The sequence below is a fragment of the Rutidosis leptorrhynchoides genome, chromosome 2 (genome assembly GCF_046630445.1).
Source record: "Rutidosis leptorrhynchoides isolate AG116_Rl617_1_P2 chromosome 2, CSIRO_AGI_Rlap_v1, whole genome shotgun sequence".
Taxonomy (NCBI): domain Eukaryota; kingdom Viridiplantae; phylum Streptophyta; class Magnoliopsida; order Asterales; family Asteraceae; genus Rutidosis; species Rutidosis leptorrhynchoides.
This window is the reverse complement of record NC_092334.1, coordinates 486,617,867-486,638,224: the sequence shown is the minus strand read 5'-3', so window position 1 is coordinate 486,638,224 and position 20,358 is coordinate 486,617,867. Positions and strand designations below refer to the sequence as shown.

The following is a 20,358-nucleotide window of genomic DNA, read 5'->3' as shown; positions in this document are numbered from 1 at the left end:
GAAATGCTTAATTGCAAACCTATCTCAACTCCGATGGATCCGAATACAAAACTACGAGTAGATGAAGGAAAAAGTCTTCAAGATGTTACCATGTATCGAAAGATGGTCGGAAGTCTTATTTATCTCACACTAAGCCGGCCAGACATATCTTATGTAGTTGGAGTGGTTAGTCGATACATGAGCAATCCGAAGAAGCCTCACCTTGATGTTGTACGACGCATCTTAAGGTATGTTAAAGGCACTATTAACTTTGGCATTTTGTACAAGAAAACAAAAGAATATCACGTGACTGGATATTGTGACGCCGATTACGCTGGAGACTATGATACACGACGGTCAACAACTGGATACATGTTTAGTCTTGGATCAGGAGTAATATCATGGTGCAGCAAGAGACAACCAACAGTATCCTTGTCAAGCACTGAAGCAGAATATCGATCGGCATCGTCAGCAACACAAGAAATTACATGGTTGAAACAACTAATGGAAGATCTTCATCAATCAACAGACTATCAAGTAGAGCTTTTCTGCGATACCTATCAGCTATACGTCTAGCAGAGAATCCAGTCTTTCACGCAAGAACAAAACATATAGAAGTACACTATCACTATGTTCGCGAGAAGGTCCTTGAAGGGGAGATCGAGATGGTGCCAACAAAGACAGATGAACAGGTAGCAGATATATTCACCAAGAGCCTAAGTAAACCGAAGTTTACAAAATTCAGAGAAGCACTTGGAATGGTCTGCAAGACATCTTTGGAAGAAAATTTGCATTGAAAGGGAGTGTTAAAATACAATGCAAATTTAGAATAATATGAAATTAGTAAATGTATATGGGTAAAATATCTAGATATTAATATGTATAAGAAAATATCTAGATATTAGAATATGAGAGAAAAATCTAGAAATTGAAATGTAAAAGAAAAATCTAGATATTTGTAGGTTGTAGAAATATCTAGATATTTATATATCCATGGAAATATCTAGGTTCTAGAATGTTCCATGGAGTAGTATAAATATGGGAAGAGATTTCATTTGTGTTGTGTGAAGTTGTGAGAGTGAAATAAGAAGTGAGTTGTGAAGAAGAGAAGAAGAGTGTGAGTTAGCGAAAGTAGAGAAGATAAAGCTTGTAAGTAATATTGTAATTGTAATTTAATATAAGTGTTTTTGTTAAGTTTCTCGATCAAGCCTTAGTTTGTGTTTAAGTTCTTAGTGCACTTTTGTTGTTCTTATTATATGGTCGGCTCTGCCGCCTAAGTAATACATGGTCGGTTATACCGCCTAAAGATATATGGTCGACACTGTCGCCTAAGTACATTGTGCACTAAGGATTTATAAAATTAAAGGCTAACCAACGTCAAAGTGTTGGTGTAGTGAGTCTAGTATAGTCTAGATCCTCTATAGTGGGTGTGTTGGGCTCGTCGAAGCTTCCAACACAAGATTATTAAATTAAGTTTACATAACTCGAACAACAATTATCTCTCTCAAAAGTAGTAACTTTAATTTTATATTATATTGATTTACAATTTACTATATCTTCAAATGTATCTTTGCTATTTATAATTTTGATCCATTTGCTAGGTATAATTTTGATTTTATATTATATTGATTTACAATTTGCAATTTATTATATTGATTTACAATTTATTAAATTATATCAACCCGATCCGTTTGCTATGTATAACTTAAATTTTATATTATATTTATTTACAAATTATTACTAGTATATTATTATATTTATTATATTATTACTAGTATATTATTACTAGTATATTATATTATATTATATTTATTTACAAATTATTACTAGTATATTATTATATTTATTTACAAATTATATTATATTATATTCAACTCAATCCGTTTGCTATGTATATTTTTTATGGCAAAATATTGATAAATTTGGGGCTTATCTTACTCACTTGGCTGTTATGACTATAGGGTCTGACCTTTGATTGGAAATGTTGTTAGGGTTGGGCTCGATTTGCCGAAAATAGAATTGAGATATGAACATGTAACTGTGGAGGCTGATGTTAATACAGGAAGCCGAGCATTACCAAGTTTTTTAAACTTTCACATTGATATATTTGAGGTAAGGAAAAAGAATTTAAATCATGACCAACGTGTGAAAATTCTAATAATTATGGGTTTAAGTTTTTGTGTAATAGGGGCTATTGAGTAAACTCCATCTACTACCAAATTCAAAGAAGCATATAACAATCCTTGATGATGTTAGTGGTATCGTTAAGCCTAGCAGGTGAAAATAACCAGCACAAAACCCTTTTTCATTGACTAATTAATTTGCTATTTTTTTTTTTAATTTCTATTCTGGTTGTTGTAAACTATGTGTAGAATGACATTACTTTTGGGCCCTCCAAGTTCCGGAAAGACATCACTCTTGTTGGCCATGGCGGGGTCCCTTGACAAAGCGCTGAAGGTATGTAACACAACCTTTTTTTTTTCTTTTCTAAAATTTGAAGGTACGTATTATTAGGGATGACAATGGATCGAAAATGGATCGGATGAGGCCGTATCCATATTCATATCCAATAATTCTTTTAAATCCATATCCATATCCATTTATAAAAATTTCATCCATCCATATCTATATCCGTCGGGTGAAACGGGTTAATGGATAATCATCCATATCCATTTAAATTTATTTTATTATTAACAAATACGATCATAAGTAATATTTTTTAATAGTGTATGAGACCGAAAGTCACATTGTTACTAATCTATATAACAAATAGTCAACAAATAGCCTAAACGTTTAAAGATATCGATTATCTGTAAGTAGCTTACTTTTTAGTTACATGGAATCACATTTAAACCACCAAAATACGATAAATACATTTACATTTAATGATTTAAACAAAACAAAATATAAGAAAAATATTATATTTTTAGAGAAAGTATAAAGAAAAATATATATAATTAATGAAATATCACTATATAAATGATATTAATTCGAGTGATAAATTTATATACTAGTTATTTAGGGTGAAAGTGGGTTCATCCATGGATGAAACTTTTCATCCATATTCATTTCGGTTCATCCATATCCGTATCCATATCCATTTAGAACATCCATATCCACGAATAATCGGGTAGATCGGGTGGATATCCACTAGATCAGGTATCCATTGCCATCCTTATATAGTATGGGTTATAGCGTAAACTACTCATCTAACAACACATTCGTTAGTAAAAGGTCAAACTCAATCATCACAATCATGTGATCGCATTACATTCACAAATCATAAACGGATGATAATAAGTAAACAACATCGATTAAAAAACAGGAATAACCGATACAAAGATTTTACCTGGTTATATGATCTCCAATTACATGGAGAATAGTTTAGTACACAAGTATAAATTAAGAAAAAAAATTTATTATTCGTAAGTTATAAAGTGTACAATGAGGCTAGGGGTTCATTCATAATGAAACACGCAAGCTAAACCATTAGGTTTTGTCATGATCTTCCTGGGACTTACCGGAGAAAATCCGAAACTAACCTTGGGACGTACCGGAGGAGAGCGCAAACTAGCCATATATCCTCGTTGGTCACAGAATTTTTGGTGACGGTGTGGCACCCATCTTTTAGCGGGTTTAATCCACCACTCTGAGGCCTCATTAGTCATGGTTATTTTGGTCGGATGACACCCTCCTTTCGGGTCCTACTCACCATTTCATAGGCCACCACTATCAGGTGTTGAGTCTTGAAGAATGGTTTGTTTTGATACCATTTGATATGATTCCTGGGATGAACCAAAGAAGATTCTAAACTCACCTTCGGACGAACTGGGGGTGAACCTACACAAGCCATAAGCTTAAATGTAGAACTCACTTTCAAAAGCTAGGTTGAAGGAGAAGAGAACACTCAAGCTTGTAATCATCTTTTGGTGTGCACTCCATCTGATATGGGATCATGAAAATACCACATACTTAAAGAGCCAACACCCTTGCTGGTCACAACTATGTTGGTCACGGTCTCTTCAGGTAAGATTGTAAATGATTTAAATTATCCAACATCGGTCCATGTATAATGTGGTGGGTAGCTTATACGTCTAGAGGGTTGTTTATTTTTTATTTTTTTTACTAAGTTCTATAAATATAGATGACAGTATACATAATGAATGGTTTTATGTAGTTGGATAAGAATAAAAATAGTTGTTTACTTTTTTTTGTTGAATGATTTGACTGATGATAGTAAATGATCATTTATCATACGAATTAAAATTTGTATACTTTTCATTAATATTAATAAAAGCATTATATTAAAAATAATCCTTTTAAACAATCAAATTTTATAAATCAATTTTTTTTATTGAAATAAAGTCTTTGAACAAAATTCTAGCTTATAATGTGGTCATTGAACATGAACGAAAAGAAAATATACAAGAAATCAGAAGTCCCTTCTCTTTTTGCGTTTGACATCAACGGAACGCAAATACAAACCATTATTATTCTCATAAACCCAACAGACCACCACCACCAATAAATTTCATTCATTTATTATCTTTTATGTCACGGAGGTTGTTGCAGATTCATCGACGTTACAGAGGAAGAATATGGCGGTAACATTGGAACTTAAGATTCCGATGATGACTATTGGGAGTGAAGATGATTCTGGGTTTTGGGACTTTAATACATCCGTGTGAGCAATTGATAAGGCCACTTGCTATCATTTAGCTCTTTCACATACATTTTCACTGTCATATCAGCGCCACATCAGCAAAAACTCTTTAACATTCTTTTCACATTTCTTTCACTAATACACTCAATTTCAAACTTTAACTAATTTTAAATTATTATTTAAATACAATAAATAAATATAAATAACATTTTATTTAATTAAATTAAATAATATCCACCAAACATGATTTCTCAAAGTATATATATACACATGATTTATATATCGGAGTTTTCACAGAGAGTATTCCAAAACAAAGAATATCCTATACAAAGTTATTACCGTCACTAATAACCGGAGCAATTACCGCCACCAACAATCGGAGCAATTACCGCCACCAGATCTTGCTACCAGTCAAATCCACAACCGGAAAACCACCATGGTTTCCGGCGGTTTGAAACTTCAAACTTCGAACAACCACCATGGTTTCCTGCACCATGGTTTCAGACTTCAAGTGTTTCAAATCTTCACTAGATCTTCAATATCTTCAAATCATTTTGGTACCATCTGTTGTATATGATTAAAAAAAAAATACATAAAAAAGCAGTTGGGAAAAAAGAAAAAAAAATCAGTGGGGCCCACATTCGAACCGTTAGAGTCGTGAGAGGAATGACTGGCGGAGGTGGTGACGAAATGCTGTCGGTGGTGGTCACCAGGTGGCGGTCCTGTGGCGGTGGCTGACCATAACAAGTGGCATAAGAGTTATGGTTTATGAAGGTTGATGTTTCAATCCGACAACTTTTCGTTAACGGACATATTGGAAATAGAAGTGAGATATAGAAAGAAAGGGTACGCTGTGAGAGTGGTGGGTGATATTTGAAATATGAGATCCATATGGGGACAACAACCATAAAAAAGACCGAATAATTTATGTATAAAGTTAAGCACAAAAAATAAGTTCCTTATTAACAGCCTTATATGTTGACCGAATAATCCCCTTGAACGTTAAGCTCAATTAAGTATCAAGTAAACAAACAGGCCCCCAAGTGTTTCCTCGTAATTTCAGTTAGTTTTTGAGAGTTAGTTCTGTTGGAAGCTTCGACGAGCCCAACACACCCACTATAGAGGATCTAGACTATACAAGACTCACTACACTAACACTTTGGCGTTGTTTAGCCTTTAATTTTATAAATCCTTAGTGCACAATGTACTTAGGCGACAGTGTCGACCATATATCTTTAGGCGGTATAACCGACCATGTATTACTTAGGCGGCAGAGCCGACCATATAATAAGAACAACAAAAGTGCACTAAGAACTTAAACACAAACTAAGGCTTGATCGGGAAACTTAACAAAAACACTTATATTAAATTACAATTACAATATTACTTACAAGCTTTCTCTTCTCTACTTTCGCTAACTCACACTCTTCTTCTCTTCTTCACAACTCACTTCTTATTTCACTCTTACTCACAACTCTCACAACTTACTTCACAAATGAAATCACCACCCATATTTATACTACTCCATGGAAACTTCTACACACTAGATTTTTCCATGGATAAATATCTAGATATTTTTACCACATAAAAATATCTAGATTTTTACATTTTAACATCTAGATTTTTCCTCATTAATATCTAGATATTTCTTTTACATTTTAATATCTAAATATTTACATATATACATCTACTAATACCAAATTTGCATTGTATTTTAACACTCCCCCTCAATGAAAATTTTCTTCCAACGATGTCTTGCAGACCATTCCAAGTGCTTCTCTGAATTTTGTAAACTTCGGTTTACTTAGGCTCTTGGTGAATATATCTGCAACCTGTTCATCTGTCTTTGTTGGCACCATCTTGATCTTCCCTTCAAGGACCTTCTCGCGAACATAGTGATAGTGCACTTCTATATATTTTGTTCTCGCATGAAAGACTGGATTTTCTGCTAGACGTATAGCTGATAAGTTATCGCAGAAAAGCTTTACTTGATAATCTGTTGATTGATGAAGATCTTCCATTAGCTGCTTCAACCAAGTAATTTCTTGTGTTGCTGATGATGCCGATCGATATTCTGCTTCGGTGCTTGATAAGGATACAGTTGGTTGTCTCTTGCTGCACCATGATATTACTCCCGATCCAAGACTAAACATGTATCCAATTGTTGATCGTCGTGTATCATAGTCTCCAGCGTAATCAGCGTCACAATATCCAGTCACGTGACATTCTTTTGTTTTCTTGTACAAAATACCAAAGTTAATAGTGCCTTTAACATACCTTAAGATGCATCGTACAACATCAAGGTGAGGCTTCTTCGGATTGCTCATGTATCGACTAACCACTTCAACTGCATAAGATATGTCTGGCCGGCTTAATGTGAGATAAATAAGACTTCCGACCATCTTTCGATACATGGTAACATCTTGAAGACTTTTTCCTTCATCTGCTCGTAGTTTTATATTCGGATCCATCGGAGTTGAGATAGGTTTGCAATTAAGCATTCCGTACTTTTGTAAAAGATCTCGCGCATATTTCTGTTGTCCCAGAAATAATCCTTCTCTTTTCTGCTCTATTTCGAGTCCAAGAAAATGTTTGAGTTCTCCAAGCTCCTTCATATGAAATCTGATAGACAGATTCTCTCTTGTTCTTTGGATCTCCTCATAGTGATCTCCCGTGATAATTAAGTCATCCACATATACTAGCACTATGGCTAGTTTTCCTTGATCTTGTTTCACAAATAAACTAGAATCTGAAGGAGCAACTGTGAAATCACTTTGTACTAAGAACTCGCCAATCTTCCCGTACCAAGCTCTTGGAGCCTGCTTCAAGCCGTATAGTGCTTTATTTAATTTGCAGACATGCTCAGGATGGATCTTATTCTCAAAGCCTCTTGGTTGCTCCATATAAATGTCTTTGTCAAGTTCTCCATGTAAGAAAGTGTTCTTGACATCCATCTGCCATAACTTCCAAGATTTGCTAGCGGCCAAAGCTAGTAGAGCTCGAATTGTTGTGATCTTCACCACTGGACTAAACGTTTCTTCATAATCCAGCCCATATTGTTGAGAAAAACCTCTAGCAACAAGTCGAGCTTTATACCTTTCAATGGAGCCATCTGATCGAGTCTTCACCTTGTAAACCCATTTACAAGATATTGGTTTTACATCTTTTGGCTTTGGAACTAAACTCCATGTCTGGTTTTCTTTTAGTGCATTAATTTCTTCTTCCATCGCTTTCTGCCATTCTCGATTTTGCGCTGCTTCTTCATAAGTAGAAGGCTCAATAGGTATTGATTCATCCACATGAGCAGCATTGGCATACCTTGGATTAGGTTGTCTCGGCTTTGTTGACCTCCTTAATTCTTGTGCATGCTCCTCGACTTTCTTTTGGCTTGGACGAACCTCCTCGGATATAGATTGATGTACACCAGTTTTCCATGAACTCTTTTTCTTAGAGTACGACCCTTCTCCTTCTTTTATTGGATCCAATATCTGCTCTTTAGGTTCTTCTTTTTCTTCTGGAACTTCTTCTAATCCATGAGATTCTGGAAGCTCTATCTTTTGAGGTGACCACCATGAAGAAGCTTCATCAAATACCACATTTCTTGAAGTATGGCACTTTCCAGTATTTGGATCACAACATCTCCATCCTTTTCTTGATTCATCATAACCGACAAAAATGCACCGAATTGCCTTCTTATCAAATTTGCTTCGGAGATGATCTGGCACGAAGACGTAGCATACACATCCAAAAACCTTGAGATGGTTGACGGTTGGCTTGATCTTCCATAATCTTTCATATGGTGAAATATACCCCAACTTGGTTTGTGGAAGCCTATTAATCATGTATGATGCTGTCCTCATACATTCGGCCCAAAATCTTCCTGGTACATTCTTACCATGAAGCATACTTCGACAAGTTTCAGCAAGGTGACGATTCTTGCGTTCTGCCACTCCATTCTGTTGTGGAGTATTGGGGCAAGTCAATTGCCTTCTGATCTTGTGCTTCTCAAGATAGATATTGAACTCGGTTGATAAATATTCTCCTTCATTATCTGTGCGTAAGCACCTAATCTTATTATTGAGCTCACTTTCTATCTTCTTCTTGAACTCTTTAAACTTCTGAAAAGTCTCCGACTTTTCCTTCATGAAGTAAACCCAGACATACCTTGAGAAGTCATCAATGAATGTCACCATATACTTCATTCCTCCAAGTGATGTTTGTTTCACTAGGCCAAAGACGTCTGAGTGTATGAGCTCTAGTGGTGTCTTGGACTGATGTTGTGACTCCTTGAATGGCAATTGATGAGCTTTTCCAAATTGACATCCAGCACATATTGTATCTGTTCGGATATCAATTTGAGGAAGCCCATTTACTATGTGTTTCACCATCATCTCCTTTAACTTGTTGTAGCCCACATGCCCAAGACGTTCATGTCAAAGATCAGCCGTCTCATTCTTCCGAGTCTTATCCACATATACTGTTTCAGTAGATAGTACATAGACCGACTCTATTCTTCTTCCTTGCATAATTGGATTACCAACCACCTTCACTCTCTTGAATACGGACACATCTTCTGGTCCAAAGAGTACATAATTCCCTTCTGCTGTCAATTGTGGTACTGATAGTAAATTCTTCTTTAGGCCAGGGACAAGATACACCTTCTCGAGTTGGAGCTTATGAGAGCCGCCTTCATTTGAAATTATTGTCTTTCCAATGTGAGAAATAGACAACCTTGAATTGTTGGCTGTCAACACGACTCTCTTTCCTTTGTAATCCTCCATTTCTTGCAGCTTCGTCCCATCGTTGGTCATATGATTTGAGCACCCAGAATCGATGATCCAATCATCTTTGTAGTTTATTTTTGACTTTAAGGTTGCTGCAAGAGCTTGATCATCCATGTCAGCTTCAACAGAGAGTCCAGCTTCTGCATCACATATTTCCTCATTAATGGTTGCTTCGAATGTGACATCTTTCTTCTCATCTCTTGCAGCGGCCACATTTCCTTCGAAAGTTCGCCTTCTGAGAAATCTACAATCTCGAGCAAAATGACCCTTCTTGCCACAATTGAAGCATTCACCATTCTTTCTCTTATCATTTTCCCCGTATTGTTGGCGATGATCTCTTCTTCCTTGTTGAGCTCCCCCTGAAGCATTGCTTTTTGGTTTTAGATGACTTTTGCCTCCATATGCATGTCTTTCTTTCGTCACTTCTTGTCTTCGAGACATAGTTTTCTTCTTATTGGGGAAGAGTGCTTTTTCTTCGCCTTTTATGCTCACTTCATTCATCTGCTTGGCTAATGCCTCTTGGTTAGCCAATAAATTCTCCAGCTCTATTAATGATGGTTGAGTAGGCCATCCTCTCACAACGGCTATAAATCCATTATATTCGGATCTTAGGCCGTGGATGATAATTCTCTTCATCCTTGCTTCACTCACTTTCTCTTCAGGAGCAAGTTGAGATATCTCACGGCAGATAGATTTCACCTTGGTGAAATACTGAGAAATAGACAGACTTCCTTGTAAGATACCCGCGAGCTCATTTTCCAAGAGCTGGAGGCGTGCTTCATTCTTCTTTGAAAATAATTTTTCAAAAGTTTCCCAAGCTGCCTTTGGTGTTTTCTCGTCACGGATGTGCTCCAATAGATCCTCCTCGATTGTAGTCTTCAATATAAATAAAGCCTTCCCGGCCTTGATGTTCCATTTTCTTAAGGCTTCAGCATTTTCTTTCGGTGGAGGCGTTGTGTCACTGCCAGCAACTATTTCCCATAAATCATGTCCTTGTAGGTAGGATTCTATACAAGTCCACCAATAACCATAGTTGTGGTTATTGAGACTCTTGATTCCACTGCTCGTACTTGCAAGATCTGCCATCATGACGTCCAACGTCCAATAAGCTTGGTCCCTGACCGATGAGCTTTCACAGTTCCTAACTATGCTCTTACAGAATCTCCCTTAGAGCCTTGGTGAAAACAAGTCGATGTAAACGTCCAACGTTTACCGATTTCCTCCACTAGAAATGGTCCCGAACGACCCGCTCTGATACCAATTGTTGGAAGCTTCGACGAGCCCAACACACCCACTATAGAGGATCTAGACTATACAAGACTCACTACACCAACACTTTGGCGTTGTTTAGCCTTTAATTTTATAAATCCTTAGTGCACAATGTACTTAGGCGACAGTGTCGACCATATATCTTTAGGCGGTATAACCGACCATGTATTACTTAGGCGGCAGAGCCGACCATATAATAAGAACAACAAAAGTGCACTAAGAACTTAAACACAAACTAAGACTTGATCGGGAAACTTAACAAAAACACTTATATTAAATTACAATTACAATATTACTTACAAGCTTTCTCTTCTCTACTTTCGCTAACTCACACTCTTCTTCTCTTCTTCACAACTCACTTCTTATTTCACTCTTACTCACAACTCTCACAACTTACTTCACAAATGAAATCACCACCCATATTTATACTACTCCATGGAAACTTCTACACACTAGATTTTTCCATGGATAAATATCTAGATATTTTTACCACATAAAAATATCTAGATTTTTACATTTTAACATCTAGATATTTCCTCATTAATATCTAGATATTTCTTTTACATTTTAATATCTAAATATTTACATATATACATCTACTAATACCAAATTTGCATTGTATTTTAACAAGTTCTACACTTGGGATTATGGCTAGTCCGATTTCACCTTCGGACTCTGTTTAGGTCAGGGTGAGTCTTGGATCTTCTCTGGTTCATCCTGAGAAGATCATGAAAAGGTAGGTATCAGAGAAAACCATCTTTCGAGTCCACCTCATAAAAGTGGCTTATGATGTGGTGGCTTGGATGTAGTGACCCGAACTTTTCCATGTTTATATATATTATTTGAGATTGATATTTACATGATTAAATGTTTCCAACATGTTAAGCAATCAAACTTGTTAAGACTTGATTAATTGAAATATGTTTCATATAGACAATTGACCACCCAACTTGACCGGTGATTCACGAACGTTAAAACTTGTAAAAACTATATGATGACATATATATGGATATATATATATAGTTAACATGATACTATGATAAGTAAACATATCATTAAGTATATTAACAATGAACTACATATGTAAAAACAAGACTACTAACTTAATGATTTTTAAACGAGACATATATGTAACGATTATCGTTGTAAAGACATTTAATGTATATATATCATATTAAGAGATATTCATACATGATAATATCATGATAATATAATAATTTAAAATCTCATTTGATATTATAAACATTGGGTTAACAACATTTAACAAGATCGTTAACCTAAAGGTTTCAAAACAACATTTACATGTAACGACTAACGATGACTTAACGACTCAGTTAAAATGTATATACATGTAGTGTTTTAATATGTATTCATACACTTTTGAAAGACTTCAAGACACTTATCAAAATACTTCTACTTAACAAAAATGCTTACAATTACATCCTCGTTCAGTTTCATCAACAATTCTACTCGTATGCACCCGTATTCGTACTCGTACAATACACAGCTTTTAGATGTATGTACTATTGGTATATACACTCCAATGATCAGCTCTTAGCAGCCCATGTGAGTCACCTAACACATGTGGGAACCATCATTTGGCAACTAGCATGAAATATCTCATAAAATTACAAAAATATGAGTAATCATTCATGACTTATTTACATGAAAACAAAATTACATATCCTTTATATCTAATCCATACACCAACGACCAAAAACACCTACAAACACTTTCATTCTTCAATTTTCTTCATCTAATTGATCTCTCTCAAGTTCTATCTTCAAGTTCTAAGTGTTCTTCATAAATTCCAAAAGTTCTAGTTTCATAAAATCAAGAATACTTTCAAGTTTGCTAGCTCACTTCTAATCTTGTAAGGTGATCATCCAACCTCAAGAAATCTTTGTTTCTTACAGTAGGTTATCATTCTAATACAAGGTAATAATCATATTCAAACTTTGGTTCAATTTCTATAACTATAACAATCTTATTTCAAGTGATGATCTTACTTGAACTTGTTTTCGTGTCATGATTCTGCTTCAAGAACTTCGAGCCATCCAAGGATCCATTGAAGCTAGATCCATTTTTCTCTTTTCCAGTAGGTTTATCCAAGGAAATTAAGGTAGTAATGATATTCATAACATCATTTGATTCATACATATAAAGCTATCTTATTCGAAGGTTTAAACTTGTAATCACTAGAACATAGTTTAGTTAATTCTAAACTTGTTCGCAAACAAAAGTTAATCCTTCTAACTTGACTTTTAAAATTAACTAAACACATGTTCTATATCTATATGATATGCTAACTTAATGATTTAAAACCTGGAAACACGAAAAACACCGTAAAACCGGATTTACGCCGTCGTAGTAACACCGCGGGCTGTTTTGGGTTAGTTAATTAAAAACTATGATAAACTTTGATTTAAAAGTTGTTATTCTGAGAAAATGATTTTTATTATGAACATGAAACTATATTCAAAAATTATGGTTAAACTCAAAGTGGAAGTATGTTTTCTAAAATGGTTATCTAGACGTCGTTCTTTCGACTGAAATGACTACCTTTACAAAAACGACTTGTAACTTATTTTTCCGACTATAAACCTATACTTTTTCTGTTTATATTCATAAAATAGAGTTCAATATGAAACCATAGCAATTTGATTCACTCAAAACGGATTTAAAATGAAGAAGTTATGGGTAAAACAAGATTGGATAATTTTTCTCATTTTAGCTACGTGAAAATTGGTAACAAATCTATTCCAACCATAACTTAATCAACTTGTATTGTATATTATGTAATCTTGAGATACCATAGACACGTATACAATGTTTCGACCTATCATATCGACACATCTATATATATTTCGGAACAACCATAGACACTCTATATGTGAATGTTGGAGTTAGCTATACAGGGTTGAGGTTGATTCCAAAATATATATAGTTTGAGTTGTGATCAATACTGAGATACGTATACACTGAGTCGTGGATTGATTCAAGATAATATTTATCAATTTATTTCTGTACATCTAACTGTGGACAACTAGTTGTAGGTTACTAACGAGGACAGCTGACTTAATAAACTTAAAACATCAAAATATATTAAAAGTGTTGTAAATATATTTTGAACATACTTTGATATATATGTATATATTGTTATAGGTTCGTGAATCAACCAGTGGCCAAGTCTTACTTCCCGACGAAGTAAAAATCTGTGAAAGTGAGTTATAGTCCCACTTTTAAAATCTAATATTTTTGGGATGAGAATACATGCAGGTTTTATAAATGATTTACAAAATAGACACAAGTACGTGAAACTACATTCTATGGTTGAATTATCGAAATCGAATATGCCCCTTTTTATTAAGTCTGGTAATCTAAGAATTAGGGAACAGACACCCTAATTGACGCGAATCCTAAAGATAGATCTATTGGGCCTAACAAACCCCATCCAAAGTACCGGATGCTTTAGTACTTCGAAATTTATATCATATCCGAAGGGTGTCCCGGAATGATGGGGATATTCTTATATATGCATCTTGTTATTGTCGGTTACCAGGTGTTCACCATATGAATGATTTTTATCTCTATGTATGGGATGTGTATTGAAATATGAAATCTTGTGGTCTATTATTATGATTTGATATATATAGGTTAAACCTATAACTCACCAACATTTTTGTTGACGTTTTAAGCATGTTTATTCTCAGGTGATTATTAAGAGCTTCCGCTGTCGCATACTTAAATAAGGACGAGATTTGGAGTCCATGCTTGTATGATATTGTGTAAAAACTGCATTCAAGAAACTTATTTTGTTGTAACATATTTGTATTGTAAACCATTATGTAATGGTCGTGTGTAAACAGGATATTTTAGATTATTATTATTTGATAATCTACGTAAAGCTTTTTAAACCTTTATTGATGAAATAAAGGTTATGGTTTGTTTTAAAATGAATGCAGTCTTTGAAAAACGTCTCATATAGAGGTCAAAACCTCGCAACGAAATCAATTAATATGGAACGTTTTTAATCAATAAGAACGGGACATTTCAGTTGGTATCCGAGCGTTGGTCTTAGAGAACCAGAAAATTTGCATTAGTGTGTCTTATCGAGTTTGTTAGGATGCATTAGTGAGTCTGGACTTCGACCGTGTTTTCTTTAAAAAAGATTGTTTAACATTTTTGTTGGAAACTATATATTTTTAACATATGAATATTATGTGATATATTAATCTCTTAACGTGTTTGATATTATGTGATAGATGTCTACCTCTAGAACAAGTACCATTGACTCACCTAATAATAATGAAGAGTCAAATGTAAATTGGAATGATTCGTGGACTGATTCACAAGTTCCCGAAGAGGAACCGGAAGAAGAGTCGGAACCGGAAGAAGAATCGGAACCGGAAGAAGAATCGGAACCGGATGAAGAAATAGAACCGGTGGGGGAAATAATAAAACGGTTAAGTAAAAGAAAATCCTCAACCAACCGACCAAGGTTAATTATGGTTAATGGTGTTTCCGCCAAGGAAGCAAAATATTGGGAGGATTACAAATTCTCCGATGAATCGGATTCCGACGAGAATTCCGATAATGTTATAGAAATTACCCCAACTGAATTTAAAAAGACAAAAGAAAATAATAAGGGAAAGGGCATAAAAATAGAGAAATCTAATTTCAATCCCGATGAACTTTATATGTATCGTCAACCCCCGAAGTCCTTAAGTTGTAACAATGACCCGGGAACCTCTAAACCACCAGGTTTTTCTAAACCAATGTGGATAACGACGGCTCGTATTAGGGGAACATCATATATCCCTAGAAACTTGGCAAAACGAACCAAAACCGAAGAAGAAGAAATGAGCGAGTCGGAATAAGATAGTTGTATTCGTGTGGTGTAATATATGTAATATAGTGTGCTTATGCTTTATGATATATGTAAAAATTGCTTGTATTAATAAGTATTTTTTTTATGAATCTAACTCTTGTCTATTTTACAGTTTAAAAACACAAAATGGATAGACAACCCAATATTTTAAGAGACCTACCCGGAGACATGATTGATGAAATCTTGTCTAGAGTCGGTCAGAATTCCTCGGCACAACTATTTAAGGCGAGATCAGTTTGTAAGACATTCGAAGAACGTTCCAAGAATGTCTTGGTTTATAAGAGACTTTCGTTTGAAAGATGGGGGATATCACATTGGGAAACCCATAAGTTACGATGTGTTTACTTTGACACATATATTGCGGGGAACCCAAATGCTATTTTACGCAACGGGTTAAGAAATTATTTTGACTCAATATATCCGAATATTGGACTTCGTGATTTAGAAAAAGCGGCTAACATGCAACATAAAGAAGCATGTTATGCTTACGGATTAGTAATGTTCGCTTCTCACCAAAGTGAGAACAAGAACATCGGGCTACAACTATTAAACAAAACGTTTCCACAAGTGACGGAGTCTTTAATTGGGGTAAGAAATGAGGTTTTTAGATTGTTACGGGACTGTTGGACATTACGTAACCCTCGTCCCTTTGACGACGTTACAACACGCTGTCTTATCAACGGCCATAACGGTTATGTTCCACAAGACCAAGGATGGGAAGTAATCCTAGTAAAACCAGAATGCATGACTTGTTTCTGGACGTATGAATTACGTGTCTTTATTGCCTTTGCTGAACGACTTGTGTACTAGCTAGAATTATCTTCACAACCATCTTGTATCAAAGTTATTGTGTGCTATATTTCATGCTTTATGTAAAATAAGCGGTATTGTAAGTTTGTAAAATATTGTATAAAAGTTTGAACGCGAAATATTATTACAATCAGTTTTTCATATAGAATTGTAGTAGTTGAATTGTATATTAGCTACTAAGTATGAACTTAACGGGTAGGTACTACCCGAATTTAAACTTATAAAACGCTAATATGAAGAAAAAGCTTTTATAAATGAGTTCATATTATGCTACGAAATACTATTAACTACTCTTAATATTCTGTATGATTAACTTGTTCCATTTGACTATTTTGAAGGAAATGGCACCGACTACTCGACACACCGTGAATATGAATGAAGAGGAATTCCGTACTTTTCTAGCTTCAAACATAGCCGCAGTACAGGCTGCGCTACATACTAACAATAACCTTGGATCTAGCAGTACAGGAAATTGTGTAGGATGCACCTACAAAGAATTCACTGCCTGCAAACCTTTGGAATTTGATGGAACCGAAGGACCGATCGGATTGAAACGGTGGACCGAGAAGGTCGAATCGGTGTTTGCCATAAGTAAGTGTACTGAAGAGGACAAAGTGAAGTACGCTACGCATACCTTCACAGGTTCTGCGTTAACATGGTGGAATACCTATCTAGAGCAAGTGGGACAAGACGATGCGTACGCACTACCGTGGTCAGCATTCAAGCACTTGATGAACGAGAAGTACCGTCCCAGAACCGAGGTCAATAAGCTCAAGACAGAACTTAGAGGGTTACGAACCCAAGGATTTGATATTACCACGTACGAAAGACGATTCACAGAATTGTGCCTATTGTGTCCGGGAGCATTCGAAGATGAGGAAGAGAAGATCGACGCGTTTGTGAAAGGATTACCGGAAATAATCCAAGAAGATATAAGTTCACACGAGCCCGCCTCCATACAACAGGCATGTAGAATGGCTCACAAACTAGTGAACCAGATTGAAGAATGAATTAAAGAACAGACTGCTGAAGAGGCCAATGTGAAGCAAGTCAAAAGAAAGTGGGAGGAAAACGGTGATAAGAATAACCAATACAACAACAACAGCAATTACAACAATAATCGCAACAATTATCCCAACAATCGCAACATCAATCGCAACTACAACAAACGGCCCAACAACAACAACAACAACAACAACAACAACAACAACAACAACAACAACAACAGCAGCAACTACAACAATCATCCCAACAACAATAATAACCGCAACAACAACAACAATCAGAAGCAGCTATGCCAAAGGTGTGAAAAGTATCACTCGGGGTTCTGCACCAAATTTTGCAACAAGTGTAAAAGAAATGGTCATAGCGCGGCAAAGTGTGAGGTCTACGGACCAGGGGTTAATAGAACGAAAGGAACAAATGGTGTCGGAACGAGTAATGGCGGAGCAAGTAGTGTCGGAGCAAGTTATGCCAATGTAGTTTGTTATAAATGTGGAAAACCGGGCCACATTATTAGAAATTGCCCGAACCAGGAGAACACGAATGGACAAGGCCGCGGAAGAGTTTTCAATATTAATGTGGCAGAGGCACAGGAAGACCCGGAGCTTGTTACGGGTACGTTTCTTATTGACAATAAATCTGCTTACGTTTTATTTGATTCGGGTGCGGATAGAAGCTATATGAGTAGAGATTTTTGTGCTAAATTAAGTTGTCCATTGACGCCTTTGGATAGTAAATTTTTACTCGAATTAGCAAATGGTAAATTAATTTCAGCAGATAATATATGTCGGAATCGAGAAATTAAACTGGTTAGCGAAACATTTAAGATTGATTTGATACCAGTAGAGTTAGGGAGTTTTGATGTGATAATCGGTATGGACTGGTTGAAAGAAGTGAAAGCAGAGATCGTTTGTTACAAAAATGCAATTCGCATTATACGAGAAAAAGGAAAACCCTTAATGGTGTACGGAGAAAAGGGCAACACGAAGCTACATCTTATTAGTAATTTGAAGGCACAAAAACTAATAAGAAAAGGTTGCTATGCTGTTCTAGCACACGTCGAGAAAGTACAAACTGAAGAAAAGAGCATCAATGATGTTCCCATTGCAAAAGAATTTCCCGATGTATTTCCGAAAGAATTACCGGGATTACCCCCACATCGATCCGTTGAATTTCAAATAGATCTTGTACCAGGAGCTGCACCAATAGCTCGTGCTCCTTACAGACTCGCACCCAGCGAGATGAAAGAACTGCAAAGCCAATTACAAGAACTTTTAGAGCGTGGTTTCATTCGACCAAGCACATCACCGTGGGGAGCTCCTGTTTTGTTTATCAAGAAGAAAGATGGTACATTCAGGTTGTGTATCGACTACCGAGAGTTGAACAAACTTACCATCAAGAACCGCTACCCACTACCGAGAATCGACGACTTATTTGATCAACTACAAGGCTCGTCTGTTTATTCAAAGATTGACTTACGTTCCGGGTATCATCAAATGCGGGTGAAAGAAGATGATATTCCAAAGACTGCTTTCAGAACACGTTACGGTCATTACGAGTTTATGGTCATGCCGTTTGGTTTAACTAATGCACCAGCTTTGTTCATGGACCTTATGAACCGAGTGTGTGGACCATACATTGACAAGTTTGTCATTGTTTTCATTGATGACATACTTATTTACTCAAAGAATGACCAAGAACACGGTGAACATTTGAGAAAGGTGTTAGAAGTATTGAGGAAGGAAGAATTGTACGCTAAGTTTTCAAAGTGTGCATTTTGGTTGGAAGAAGTTCAATTCCTCGGTCACATAGTGAACAAAGAAGGTATTAAGGTGGATCCGGCAAAGATAGAAACTGTTGAAAAGTGGGAAACCCCGAAAACTCCGAAACACATACGCCAGTTTTTAGGACTAGCTGGTTACTACAGAAGGTTCATCCAAGACTTTTCCAGAATAGCAAAACCCTTGACTGCATTAACGCATAAAGGGAAGAAATTTGAATGGAATGATGAACAAGAGAAAGCGTTTCAGTTATTGAAGAAAAAGCTAACTACGGCACCTATATTGTCATTGCCTGAAGGGAATGATGATTTTGTGATTTATTGTGACGCATCAAAGCAAGGTCTCGGTTGTGTATTAATGCAACGAACGAAGGTGATTGCTTATGCGTCTAGACAATTGAAGATTCACGAACAAAATTATACGACGCATGATTTGGAATTAGGCGCAGTTGTTTTTGCATTAAAGACTTGGAGGCACTACTTATATGGGGTTAAAAGTATTATATATACCGACCACAAAAGTCTTCAACACATATTTAATCAGAAACAACTGAATATGAGGCAGCGTAGGTGGATTGAATTATTGAATGATTACGACTTTGAGATTCGTTGCCACCCGGGGAAGGCAAATGTGGTAGCCGATGCCTTGAGCAGGAAGGACAGAGAACCTATTCGAGTAAAATCTATGAATATAATGATTCATAATAACCTTACTACTCAAATAAAGGAGGCGCAACAAGGAGTTTTAAAAGAGGGAAATTTAAAGGATGAAATACCCAAAGGATCGGAGAAGCATCTTAATATTCGGGAAGACGGAACCCGGTATAGGGCTGAAAGGATTTGGGTACCAAAATTTGGAGATATGAGAGAAATGGTACTTAGAGAAGCTCATAAAACCAGATACTCAATACATCCTGGAACGGGGAAGATGTACAAGGATCTCAAGAAACATTTTTGGTGGCCGGGTATGAAAGCCGATGTTGCTAAATATGTAGGAGAATGTTTGACGTGTTCTAAGGTCAAAGCTGAGCATCAGAAACCATCAGGTCTACTTCAACAACCCGAAATCCCGGAATGGAAATGGGAAAACATTACCATGGATTTCATCACTAAATTGCCAAGGACTGCAAGTGGTTTTGATACTATTTGGGTAATAGTTGATCGTCTCACCAAATCAGCA

At 35.9% G+C, this 20,358-nt stretch overlaps 1 pseudogene; it reads left to right on the top strand.

Moving 5' to 3' along the window:
- Positions 1 to 20,358, top strand: part of LOC139889450 (pleiotropic drug resistance protein 1-like) — a 52,044-nt pseudogene that overhangs the window by 8,705 nt on the left and 22,981 nt on the right.